This window comes from Haliaeetus albicilla, chromosome 18 (assembly GCF_947461875.1).
Source record: "Haliaeetus albicilla chromosome 18, bHalAlb1.1, whole genome shotgun sequence".
In the NCBI taxonomy this organism is placed as follows: domain Eukaryota; kingdom Metazoa; phylum Chordata; class Aves; order Accipitriformes; family Accipitridae; genus Haliaeetus; species Haliaeetus albicilla.
Genome location: NC_091500.1, coordinates 14,784,945 through 14,799,582, shown reverse-complemented (window position 1 = coordinate 14,799,582; position 14,638 = coordinate 14,784,945).

The window sequence follows — 14,638 nt, the reverse complement described above, 5'->3', positions numbered from 1 at the left end:
TTTCCCTTAATCTCAGTCCAAGAGGTCAATCAAAACTTCATTCCAATTACATGGTGTTTGTGGATATTGACAGCTTGCAAACATTTTTGTTTTGAATAATTCATAGAGAAAGATATATCTGACTTTGTTTTCATATTGGTATTATATCTTCATGCAAGGTATTCCTGTGTAGACGTTGGAAGGAGAGGAAGATGATTAGACAACTTTTAGAATGATGCAGAGGGACATGCCAGTGATAAACAGGTGTATTTTGGTAAATCAAAGAATCTCGTATTTCCTAAAGCTAGTACATATTTATCTACATAGTTTGAATTCACAACAAAAATCTTATTTTGGAATCAGGTAGAGAAAGTGGTTATTTACCTACAATAAAAAGTCCAAGTCTCCATGAATAAGGTATGTTTACATTAACACAAGGTAGGAAGATAAAACAATGAAACATGGATCTCAGGGATGTCAAACACCATGCTTCTATTTTATGATATTTTTTTCATTTACCCTTTCCATGACTAATAGATGTGGGGTTTTTTGATTGTGTTTTTCAACATTGTTATCCATCGGTGATGTTATATCAGTTCTATTTTACAGTTACCATTTTGTAAAAGGAGAAAACCAGCAATTATCAGAAAGATGCTTCCAGCAGTGTGAGGCCCAATACAGCCAACATGTAAGTGGACTATGTGATCTAAGTACAGAGGAAGAGAAGATTATTATTCTTATATTGGGCATTTTGTCAGAATTTGCGTTAGGGTGTTGGAGATCAGAACTGTGATGTCCCAAATCAGGAATGTTGAAATAAGGATATTGACTGCAGCTGTGTCAACAAATATTAGAATATAGTACATATTATCTATATATTTATGCTTAGCTGTATTTATCTGTTTCACCTTTTATTTCCTGCTTTTGTGTAGGGTCAGCAGTAGCTAGGCACTTAAAAATTGCACTGAGTAATTCTATTTAATAATAGATGCGGCACCACTTACTTTCTAATTCCAGTGAGTGTGCTCCTATTAATATTATTTTTTCACTTTTATGCTGACAATAGCATTAAATACATGGGTTCTGCAGAATAGAATAATGTTATTACCATAATTCCAAGGTCTTTTTGAACAGTTTTATCTGTAAAATTGTTCATTATTAGGATAATAAATGCATTGGCCACAAAGAAGAGATTTCCTGCTCAGTCCGAGGATTGGGCTTGGACTGTAAATGAATGCAAGAATAGCAAAGACTGTAGGAATCTCTCGTTAAGAGTATTTTACTTGGATTTTGGCATAATATCCATCCAGCTATGCAGAGTGGAAGGACTAACCACTACTTTCTTTTTGAATGTAAGAGAGATGAGTCAGAATGGCCTTGATGGTGACCTAACTTATTGCTGATTAAGATCAATAGAAGATAACCTTTCCTCTCTTTCTCTAAGCCAAAAGAAATGGAAGAGTAATTGTGGCTTAAAGCCTCTAGGGGTACTCTGAGGCTTGTGCAATTCAGGAATGTGCAAAAGGCTTCAGAATCTCTGTGGTTCATCTGCACAACTTAGACAACATTTTGAGGACTTTTTTTAGATAAAAAAGTTTCGCAACATTTTTCATTGTAATGATTTGTTCTTTTAAACTGTAATTCACAACCCAAGTTCTGCTCTCATTTCCCTTATGTTTTGTAATAGATGTAAAGAGACCAAAGAAGATATTAAAGATTTTGTACATAATGCAGTAGTGAAGACCTTTTTATAAGAAATCATTAGAGCTTTGAAAGTGCAGGATAGTTTTTGAAAGAGTACAGCAGAAGAACACCTTTTCTGTTATATGCTTGGATTTCTCTACCAATTTCCAGATGAGATGAGTTATCTTTTGGCAAACTTTATCCAAGATCACATTGTTTTAAGGTCCTATCTCTTTGTTCCTGTCCTTTCCATATTCCTTTGGTCCAAAGGCCAAAGAAAACCTTTCTCTGATCTTACTGGGCAAAACATTTGCAGATTCATTGTATGTTTTACTTGTGCGATGATTTTAAGATTTGGATCTAACATGACTACATTTGGCAAGTGAAAAAGATTCAAGACTATGTTAGTTTTTCTAGATGCCCTTGCTTTGTTATCTGACTCAATCTATATCCTCAATATTTATTTTGAATGTTGCATAGGAGTTTTTTCTAACCATAATTAAACATTTGCTCATATTTTAAAATATCACAGCTGGCTAAACAGAATATATATTAATCTACCCACATTTCAAGAACTTTTTTTTTTAATGGTTGTAAAATGTTCTGCTTTTAGAATAGGTACAGATAATCTCTATCTTCATGCCAATTTATTTTTCTCTATCAAATTGCAAGTTAGAAAACAGATTATAGTCTATAATAGTCTTTTTTTCTTTCTAACATTTTACTTCTGTCCTATATTAGGTTTGAGCTAGAAGAAATCTGTACGTGAGCAAAGCTGATGAGCCTCAAGTAAAATGCATAATCTCTATCTACCCGATGGACTAAGATACATAAAATGAGAACAAACATCAGTTATAACATTGTTTCCTACCAAACCTTAATAATGCTTGTCACTTTTAAGTGTCTTTTAGAAGATTTAGAGTTTCTATCGAGCACTTCATCTAAGATCAAATTAAAGTCTCGGGCAATTATGATACACTCATTTACTCTGAAACAAACACTATCTGTTTTGTTCAGCAGAGTGGCCTAAAAGTGCACAGAGTCAGAAGCATCTCTCACAGTTACTACCTTGTAATATCAGATTCTCAACCTTTTTTTTTTTTTTTTTTTTAAATAGGTTGGATTTTTCTATAATAAAGAAAGTGATGAAAGGAAGACAGGTTTTTTTCTTACCCCGCCCCATCCCATCACTCTTGAATTTATTTATGTCTAATGACTATTTTTACATTTTTTGAGCAACTGTACAAGTCTATTAGTCATCAGCATAGTAATTATAGCTACATTTATAACATGAGTAAATCTAGGTTTAAGCAAACAGTTGCCACAGTTTCTAGAGATTCAAAGTTATTTACATTCCACACTATTAGTATGTAAAAGGCTAATACACCCTCCATACACCTCATAGAGATGCTAAGATTACTCATTTTAAAAAGAGTAAGTACAATATAAGCCTCTGGCTAAATTTCCTCCTTGAATTTCACTGTACTTGGATGTTCCTTCAGAGGTACTGATACCAAAAAGCCAGTTGAAGAAACTCTTCAAGACTCGTTTTGGAGTTTTAGTAAGCAGGCATTCTTTATTGCAGTGCTGGATGCACAGGGGATAGTTCCACCTAGCGTGCATACCACATCTTTAGTACTATCAGGTTATATAGAATAACTAATTGCATATTAATCAGATTAGTATACATATACATAAAAATAATTGCAACTGATTATCTTAGTACTGCCTACATCCGATCATGCGCAATGAAGGATCCATTTGAGTCGAAGGGCTGCTTTTGCGACCACCGACCCATTTGAAGTTCTTGTTGGCTGTCCTTGAAGTCTTTATTCTTGTCCTTGTTCTTTGATCTTGAAGCTTAACGCAGCTTCAATCACATGTGGTCAGTTTCAACATTGTTCTCATCTAGCATACGGGAACATCTAGTCATAAGAGCAAAGAACTGCAAAACTTATGAGTAACTACCTCTACTAGTTAATTGCTTGGCTATACTTTTGTCTATTGTTTCAATCGTAGTGTTAGTATGAGATTTCTAATAATTATTTACCAAATCTCACTTTTACAGTCACCTAGCAGCAAACCAGTTTCCACGGCTGGTACAAAATATTAAAACCATCAAAATATTTAGACATACCATACAGAATGTATGGAAATATGCTATCAGTACCTTTCTCTTACCAGTCAGTCAGGAAACTGGCCTGGTTTTCCCATTTATTCTGAGTACAGTTTAAAGTTTTTCCTGACAGAGTGATTCAGTACTACATTGTGCACTTTTTTCAGGCTTCAGAGAGGGCAGTGGGACCATTTAATTTACCATACTATTAATGTCCAGGCCCCAAACTAATTTTACAAAAATAGTGGGAGAATAAATGTGTGAGAATTAGCTTATTTTACCTTTACAAGAAAGAAAAGAAGTTTCAAAACTGGACTGACTTTGTTTTGAAAAATAACATTGGGTCTGCCAATGGGGAGATATACTTGTCATTTATCTTAGGTGGGCTCAGCTTTGGCCAGCAGCAGGTCCATTTTGGAGCCATCTGGAACTGGCTCTGTCTGATATTGGGGCAGCTTCTGGTGTCTTCTCATAGGAGCCACCCCTGCAGCCCCCCCACGACCAAAACCTTGACGTGTAAACCATGTGTGGTCAAGATTAACATGCTGTAAAATAGACACAAAGAAAATGTCTAGGGAAATTATTAGCAAATATTTTGAGTTAGGTAACAAAGGGGAAGGATTTTTCTGGATTTCAGGGCTGAATTTATGTACCTGAAGTTCATCTAATTCACATTGTAGACATGAAGACGCACTTTAGCACTCTGAAAATGTTACCATCTAGATCTAAGATGTAATAGTTACTTGATCTTAACTTTATTTCTAAACACCACTAAGTTATATACAGATAAGTTTCCTTTGATTTTGTGATTCAGAAAAAGTACTCATCAGAAAGAGTACATAATTTCCACTCTTTCAAAAGTCTTTATACTTCTGATCTTTCTTGAAATAACTCCTTACAACTATTAAGTTCAGCCACACACTTCAGATATATCTTGACCGCTTTGTCCGAAAAAAGGTTCTTAGGACTTTTTGATTATCAAGAGTTTAAACTATCTGAGAATCAGTGACTCCTTGTTTGTCTTCTATCAATCATGACAAAAGAATTCTACAAAGGAATGATTTCACCCTAACAGTAATACAGAGAAAATATCAATAGATCAGGTAAGCAACCTAGAACACTACAACAATTTAAGACTACTTACTACAGATCACACAGGCAATCCATCATTGAGATGACAGCAAGAGAATTACATTGATGAAAGAATAAAATCTGATAGGTAAGAAAGAAGCCAGTCAGAAGACACCAGAAGCAGCAGAATTTGAAGAGTTCACCTTAATACTTCTTAGTCTTATTATACAAGAAGTATATTACAAAAATAAAAAACCCTTGTGCAAACATAAACAGGTTCAGACAAAATAGGAAACACTCATTATTAAAGAACTTCTTGATAAGGCATAGCAATCAAACCACCTATAGTTCGGAGACTGGAGTAGGGAGGAAAGAAAACAATCCAAAATACTCTCAAAGGCACAATGGAGTCTCTATACAATATTAAAACAATAGCAACATTTTGTAAGTGGGCTTGTACAGTAACAAAGGAATAAACAAGGCTGTAAAAGTAGGAATTTCAGAATTAGCAAGAAAAACCAGCCCATTCTCATGTATAGATGTCAGTCTTAAAATTTAGGAGAAATTGTGTCCAAATCCACATCCAAAATGCATCTCTTAGGCTCATCTCTCATAGAAATTAATGTAGACTATAAGTTTGTAGAGGAAAATGTATTTAAATTCACAGCATAGAGGTACTGAGTGCTATCTGATTTATTATGCCCAAATTGTGCCATTCTTCATGTTCTCTGTATTTGGCTGAATGGTGTCCTTTAAATCACAACTCAAGCAAAAATAAATCCCAACCTTACAAGAGTTTTAATTTTTTCAAAATATATTTTGTCACACTTAAACTACATTCATTGTCTTGCTTCAATTTTATAACAAACAAACTAAAAACAGTTTTATTGTAGGGCAATTATGGGTCAGCATAGAACTCCATAGTTGTTTTCTTGTCTTTTTGTCACCCTTAAGCTAAACATAATGAGTAGAAATACCAAAATGAGCCTGTGGCTGTCATTATGCATCCTACCTATCATAATACATATGTCAGTGCAGTATAGTGGTTAAAATCATGTCAGTATTGGAAACTAATAGCAAAACTCTCTTTCCTTTCACCATGACTGAAATGTTGCCTACTAAGTACAATTTAAATTCAAAACTTTTGTTCAAATAATTGCATTATCTCTAAAGTTAATTTCTCTTCAGTAGCACTATAGGCTTATTATATTAATAAACTTCTTGATTATCAGAAGAGTTTGAATTCTGATTAATATATTGCTCTATTTACTAATCTGTACAGAGCACTGCAGTAATAAGGAAAGCTATTATAAAGACACAAATTGAAGAAACATCAAAAGCCTCGAATTTATGGAAAAAACCCTCCACAATATTTGGACTGCTGAGTAAAATTAAATAGTTTTCTCCTTTTGGGTTCTGTAATATTCTCCATAGATTCTTATATTGTTTTAGTTATTTTAACATTGATATGTGAGCTGTGTGACTTCAAAAAAAGATCTTTCATGTTCTTTGTTATTTCATCCTGTCATCAGAGGGAGAAAACATGTGCAGTGAAATATTGGTATATGTCCAGTTTAAAATAAACAACACACCCCTCCCTCCAACCTGTAGATCTTGCTACCTAGTTACATTGGAGAATAAAAGAATTTAGAAGTTCCTGATATTTGCACTAGAAGATAGTAATGGTCTTCAATTTCTGGAAAAGACGATTTGTTCTCAGCCTTGCTCTAATGAAAATATCTTCCTGGCAAGACAAGCTGTTGCCTCTTTTTATACAAGAGGGAAGAATTTGGATTCTGCAAAATGCTTATTAACAATTAATCCACAAAATGTAATAGTCGGAAAAGAGATGCACTGTTCACTGCAATAGCAAAGTGCAATAGCTGTGCAATCTGTCAGTCCACATCACTGACATGAACAGATAAGTAAAAGTAAAGCAATCAATAGAGTGTATATACATGTTACTCTACATACATATAAATACCATCACTGGCATAACTATGGTCTACTTTATCACTGACAGCCCAGTTTTTGTACCTCTGCTCTAAAGCCCAGTAGTCAGTACTCTCCAGCACCTCACCAAGTATCATGGAACCATAGAATTGTTTAGGTTGGAAAAGACGTTTAAGATCATCAAGTCCAACTGTTAACCTAAAACTGCCAAGTCCACCACTAAGCCATGTCCCTAAGCACCATATCTACAAGTCTTTTAAATACCTCCAGGGATGGTGACTCAACCACTTCCCTGGGCAGCCTGTTCCAATGCCTGACAACCCTTTCAGTGAAGAAATTTTTCCTAATATCCAATCTAAACTTCCCCTGGCACAACTTGAGGCCATTTCCTCTTGTCATCACTTGTTACTTAGGAGAAGACATTGACACCTACCTCACTACAACCTCCTTTCAGGTAGTTGTAGAGAGCGATAAGGTCTCTCCTCAGCCTCCTATTCTCCAGGCTAAACAATCCCAGTTCCCTCAGCCGCCCCTCACAAGACTTGTGCTCTAGACCCCTCACCAACTTGGTTGCCCTTCTCTGGACACACTCTAGCACCTCAATGTCTTTCTTGTAGTGAGGGGCCCCAAAACCGAACACAGTATTTGAGGTGCGGCCTCACCAGTGCCGAGTACAGGGGGATGATCACTCCCCTAGTCCTGCTGGCCACACTATTTCTGATACAGGCCAGGATGCCGTTGGCCTTCTTGGACACCTGGGCACACTGCTGGCTCATATCCAACTGGCTGTCAACCAACACCACCAAGTCTTTTTCCACCAGGCAGCTTTCCAGCCACTCTTCCCCAAGCCTGTAGCATTGCATGGGGTTGTTGTGACCCAAGTGCAGGACCTGGCACTTGGCCTTGTTGAACCTCTTACAATTGGCCTCAGCCCATTGATCCAGCCTGTCCAGATCCCTCTGTAGGGCCTTCCTACCCTCAAGCAGATCAACACTCCTGCCCAACTTGGTGTCATCGGCAAACTTACTGAGGGTGTATTCTATCCCCTCACCCAGATCATTGATAAAGACATTAAACAGAACTGGCCCCAATACTGAGCTCTGGGGAACACCACTTGTGACCAGCCACCAACTGGACTTAACTCCATTCACCACAACTCTTTTGGCCTAGCTAACCAGCCAGGTTTTTACCCAGTGAAGAGTACACCCATCCAAGCCATGAGCAGCTACTTTCTCCAGGAGAATGCTATAGGAAATGGTGTCAAAGGCTTTACTAAAGTCTAGGTAGACAACATCCACAGCTTTCCCTCATCCACTAAGTGGGTCATCTTGTCATAGAAGGAGATCAGGTTAGTCAAGCAGGACCTACCTTTCATGAAAGCCATGCTGACTGGGCCTGATCACCTGGTTGTCCTGTACGTACTGTGTGATGGCACTCAAGATGATCTGCTCCATAATCTTCCCTGGCACAGAGGTCAGACGGACAGGCTTGTAGTTCCCTGGGTCTTCCTTCCAGCCCTTCTTGTAGATGGGCCTCACATTTGCTAACCTCCAGTCAAATGGGAGCTCCTCAGTTAGCCAGGACTGCTGATAAATGATTGAAAGTGGCTTGGTGAGCACTTCCACCAGCTCCCTCAGTACCCTTGGCTGGAGCCCATCCAGCCCCATAGACTTGTGTGTGTCTAAGTGGTGTAGCAGGTCACTAACCACTTCCCCTTGGATTTCAGGTGCTTTATTCTGCTCCCCTTCCCTGTCTTCCAGCTCAGGGGGCTGGGTACCCCAAGAACAACTGGACTTACTATTAAAGGCTGAGGCAAAGGCATTAGGTACCTCAACTTTTTCCTCAGCCTAATGTCGCTATGTTTGTCCCTGCATCCAGTAAAGGATGGAGATTCTCCTTAGCCCTCCTTTTGTTGCTAAGGTATTTATAGAAACATTTTTAATTGCCTTTTGCAGCAAGTTCTAGTTGGGCTCTGGCCCTTCTTATTTTCTCCCTGTATAACATCACAACATCCTTGTAGTCCTCCTGAGTTGAGTGCCCTTCCTTCCAAAGGCCATAAACATTCCTTTTTTTCCTGAGTTCCAGCCAAGGCTCTCTGCTGAGCCAGGCCAGCCTTCTTCCCCACCAGCTCATCTTTAGGCACATGGGGACGGCCTGTTCCTGTGCCTTTAAGATTTCCTTCTTCAAGAATGTCCAGCCTTCCTGGACTCCTCTGCCCTTCAGGACTGCCTCCCAAGGGACTCTATCAGCCAGGGTCCTAAACAGGCCAAAGTCTGCCCTCCAGAAGTCCAAGGTAGCAGTTCTGCTGACCCCCCTCCTTACTTCTCCAAGAATCAAAAACTCTATCGTTTCATGATTGCTATGCCCAAGATGGCCTCCAGCCACCACATCACCCACAAGTCCTTCTCTGTTCACAAACAACAGGTCCAGTGGGACACCTTCCCTAGCTGGCTCACTCACCAGCTGTGTCAGGAAGTTATCTTCCACACACTCCAGGAACCTCCTGGACTGTTTCCTCTCTGCTGTGTTGTATTTCCAGCAGACATCTGGTAAGCTGAAGTCCCCCATGAGAACAAGGGCTAGCGATTGTGAGACTTCTCCCAGCTGCTTATAGAATATTTTGTCTGCCTCTTCATCTTGGTTTGGGGGTCTATAATAGACTCCTACCATGATATCTGCCTTGTTGGCCTTCCCCCTGACTCTTATCTGTAAACATTCAACCCCATCATCACCATCATCAAGCTCTAGACAAGCAAAACACTCCCTAACATACAGGGCTACCCCACCACCTCTCCTTCCTTGCCTATCCCTTCTGAAGAGTTTATACCCATCCACTGCAGCACTCCAGTTGCGTGAGCCATCCCACCATGTTTCTGTGATGGCAGCTATATCATAGTATTCCTGCTGCACAATGGCTTCCAACTCCTCCTGTTTGTTGCCCGTACTGCACGCATTGGTGTAGATGCACTTCAGTTGGGCGCACTTCAGTACAACTAAACCTGGCTTAATTTAAAGAGATCCAATATTATCCAACATGTTTGCAGGAGGTCAGTATAGCCAAACATTGCCATATTATGAAGTAATGAATTAGTTATTCCCCTTGTTTTGTCCCTCATGTCACTAAAATGACACTGGACAAGAAAGACAGCATTGCCCCTTCCCTGTCTGGTGAACCCATGAAAAAACAAACGATGACCAAAGAGTTGTGGGATCGTTCCCCAGGCAAGAATGAAATTACTATCAGGTCTGCGTGGCTTCTGACCTTCAGAGATATGGGGTGAGGTGTTCAGAAGTGATCTGAAATCATGTGGAGGAGCTGCTGAGACCTGGACCCCATGCCCTTTCCCCAAGAAGTGTGTCTGTGGTGAGATGGCAGGCAAGGAGTGCCTCTCTGTCTGCAGCAGCCAAGCCACTCCTGTCCAGGAAACACTGCGTTTCCACACCTAGTGGACACATCTTGTCTCAGCAAGACTCAGGTGCAACCTTTGGATAACAAATTTAGCAGCCAGATCTGCAATGTGCCCCATGAGCTTGCAGAATGGGCACAACTAGCCTGCACCTGACTCTATGGACATCTAGAGGCCCTTTGGCAAATTATTCTTCTCCTGTCTGCCCACATTTGCCAGAGAACAGATCTGATTTGGAGTTATGGTTTTACCTAATTTCTGGCTCATCACCTTTCCTGAGCTCAGCAGGCATGCTACAGTGCTTCACAATAATGAAAAGGAACTGATCACGTGTCGCAAGATAGGTAACATTTTGCAAATATTAATACTTCTGTGGGGAAACATATAGCGTTTACATAAATGCTGATCTACCTTTCCACATCCTTGCCAAATATGTTGATTATTTCTCAGCTCACAAAATGCTTGGTGTGGTTTCAGGTCTACCTTTATGAGTGATACCTATACAGTACAAAGCTGGACATTGAATTTTATTATTAAAAAAATATATTATTATTTGAAGATCCTGCTGTCACAAACACTTGCACGCATAATTGAACACTTTGGGTTACATATTGCTTTATGTTTTACCATGATTGCACATGGGCTTAAAGTTATGCAGGGGGGTAATTAGTGGAATCATGTTCTTCCATGAACACTTTGAGAAGATAATGAGTCCAATCGGGGTGCCACAATGTATAAGTCTTAGAAAAGTAAGAATAGCATGTGGAAATGCAAATTTTCACTACTGAAAAATAGGTTGGTGTAGTTTTGGTTTGCTTTTTAGATAAAAGTAACTTGGGATGCCATTGATTTCTTATTGCTGAAGGAATTTAATGAAGTCAGCTGGTACTGATGCTTTAAATGTAAAGTCTACTGCCTTCTTCATTCATAACAAATCTTATTTAATGCATGCTGAGACATGATGTATATGCTTAATGCTAATGGCTCAATATGTAGACTCAAAAAGACAGTCACTGAATTATTTAAGTAAAAGGCTTAAAAAAAGAAAGTATGCATATGTAATGTATTTTTATACATACAATACTAAAACATTTTTAAAAACTTGGTGGTGTTTGCACCTTTAGTTCTGAACTTCTCTATAGCATTCAGAGGATGAATACACTTGACCACAAATTTCAAGAGAGTAAAAGTATGATACAGCAGAAGAGTAATAACCACAGTAAAGCCATAAATGGTCTGACATTGAAGCCGGACTAAAGTGGACTACTTGAGATTTTAGACTAACATGAAGTATGCAGGAATGATAGTATCTCTGTTACTGTGTAATGCATTTGCAGGTGAAGCAATAAAAAGTCTATGCTTGAGTCCTTCTGAGTGGATTGTATTTGAGAATCTACAAACAGCACATTTAGGCATCAACAGAAGAATAACCAGATGACAGAGGTTAGATGATCTATAGGTTTCTTTCACATTCAGCTGTAGAAAATCAATAAGCAGTCCTTAGCACCTCTTTGGTGCCTGAAATTGATATATGTCAGTATAATAGGCAAATATAATTTGAAAGATAGATTTAAAAAAATCTTATTCTGCTTTCCAAAATATTGTTTCAGGAGGGAAATTAAATACTGAACTGTAACTCACCATGATATATACCTTCCAAATAAATATAATTTTAAAATTCTTTGAGTAATGGACATATGAATTATTGCATAAATTTCTATATAGACATGGTTGATTTTTTATTTGGGACAAAAAAGGTATAAACGTTGCTGAAAAGAATTCGTTATTATTTTGGATTTATTCACAGTTAAGTCAAATAGTTTACCAATCCTCACCTAATTCAGAATGCAGTGTACTTAGCATAAGGACATTAACTTTTAGGCACAAAGTAAGATTCAAACCAGAAACTAGAAGAACATTCACATGAGGTTTTAAGTTTTTTAGTGTAGTTCCTGATGAAAATGGGTATAACATTCAGTCTGTTCATCTGTCTTACTTCACCCTCATGTTTTTTTAATTTGTTAGGTACATCAATCATTAAGCAATCATTTGGGGAGCTGGTTTTAAGTGAAGGTAAGGGAAAGCAAGAAAAGCTGATGCTAAAACTGAACTGGACAAAATATGGCAGTAGTTCATGGGAAAAGATCAGCACATCATTTTGGTATTTTCTAGAAGTCGGGTTTTTTCCGCTTTTTTTCCTCTCCATGTCCTTTATGTAATTTTTCTTCCTCTTTATCCTCTAATTAAAGGGAAATACAAGAAAAAAATAAAAGAGTACAAGGGTTGCAAGAGAATACAAATTTGCTGTTTTTTTTTTCTTGAAAGGTATAGAGTAGCACATTTGCAGTCTTTTTAGGCTAGCAGCCCATTTGTTTATCATGTACTAAGAAAAAAGAAATCACCCGCAATTAGCATGTCTGGTAGTGGAGTGACTAGAAGAGTTTAGCATAATAAAGGTGACCATGTGGCTGCGTGGGACTGAGCTGCTGTCCGGGGTTAACCCACACCACCAGAGACAGGGAAAACACTTCTTTCCTCTCAAGAGACTTTGTGTGTGAAGTCCACTTCAGCAAATAGACTGATCTACAGACTAGTCTTTGAGCTAGTCATACTGAATTCTCATTGAAGTCAATGGAGAAAAATAAGCATTTTGAGAACAGTCATGCACTAACCATACCTATTCTTTTACTTGACCAGAAAAAGAACTTGAAGTGATTAGTTACAGTGTAGATGTCTACATTTAATCAGATTAATTGCACTCTTGCCATGTACAGCAGTAAATTGAAGCACCAAATGGGTGTGCATCCTTCACTGTGTAAATAAAAAAAAACAAATACTGAATGCTGGAAACAAGCAAGAGGAAGGGACAGAGAGAAGTAAACATGCTTGGCTTAATATAGGGAGAGATAGTATGCTGCTTGTATGATAAGTTATATCCTGTGCTGGAAATGAGTGTACACATTCTGCCGAGGAGCTTTTGTGAGGCACACAGTCCTGGATGATATAGTTTTAATAATATACTTTTAAAGTTGTTAAATCAGATAGTCTGCCATTGACGTGCTGGGATATATTTTAAAATTATTTTTTTGTAATCTAAAACTACAACAAACAAGTTTGAAGAGAAAACACTAAGAGAAAAATACCAGTGGATTTGTCTGGTTTTCAACAGCTTCAGAAGGGAAGAGTCTTGCTGGAATTATCAATTGAATTGAAATGGAGCTATGCTCACCAAAGCATAAGAAATGTAGCACAACCAGCATGCATTTGAATGTGGCTTGGCAGCTCTAAAAAATACTGAGATTTAGCTTCCTTACCTGAGAAACTTTGTCAGGTGCCAAATGAAATAGTTGCCCTAATACAATAGATCTAATTCCCGGCATAACAAATGGAGAGAGGTAGGTGACTCCCAAAAGAGGTCCTATCTGACCAAGTTTTAGCACCTAGAATGTAACCCATCTCAAGAGTTTGTAACTATTCAACGTTAGGAGTCTAGTCTAAGCCAATAATCTGGGCTGTGTTATAGACATTGGAGAGAAACAGATTCTTTCAGGGAGCAATTAATCAGAGATAGATGGTATTTAATCTATGGGGGACAAGCTGCCCATTTCTCTCCATTGACTGCAGATGAACCCTTGGCACTCATTGGCACAGGCAAGTCTCCTCACTATTGAATAGCTAAAGATAGGTGAGATGTCCCAGCCCTGATGCAGGCAGACGTATTCTTCTAATGAGTTTCAAAGTTCCCCCTCTTCATTGACTGTTTGTGACTTTAAGTACTTCTTTTAAAGAGCTGTCTCATGAAGTGCCTTAGTCACAAAACTATCCATGCGGATTAAGCAGAATAGATTACCCTTACTTTTTTTTTAATTCAGCTGTTTTAATTAGCATTTGTTTTATGAGCCAACACCAATAATATTTATACACAACAAGAAGTACAGATGAGTTCTCAAAACAAGGTCTGTCTCTCACAGATGTATTCATGGCAAAAGTCAGATATAATGACTGATACCAGCTGGCTTTTCATTCTGTCATACCTTTTGATGTTGAATTTCTTTTTAGGCTTCAGGCTTGAGGGCCTTTATTGTAACAAATCAATTCAACAGTGCATGGCTTGCATTGCATGTGTAATAGTGCATATTTTTGTGGCAGTTGAGTGATCCATTTTAAGAGTGAAATTTCATGATGAGACTGTGATTTGATCGATATACTTGCACTTATATAACAGATCATACAATACAGTAGAGGTTTAATAAATTTAATAAACTAAAATTAATTAAAATTAGGAAAATCTATTTCACTTTATGATTTCTTCTTTAGAAATTGGCAGCTATTAATGAAGCATATCTCATGCTTCATATATACTTAGTAGAGTCATGGCTCAGTTTTAGGTATCTGCTTTTCATCTAAACCTCAATAACTGAGAGATGCT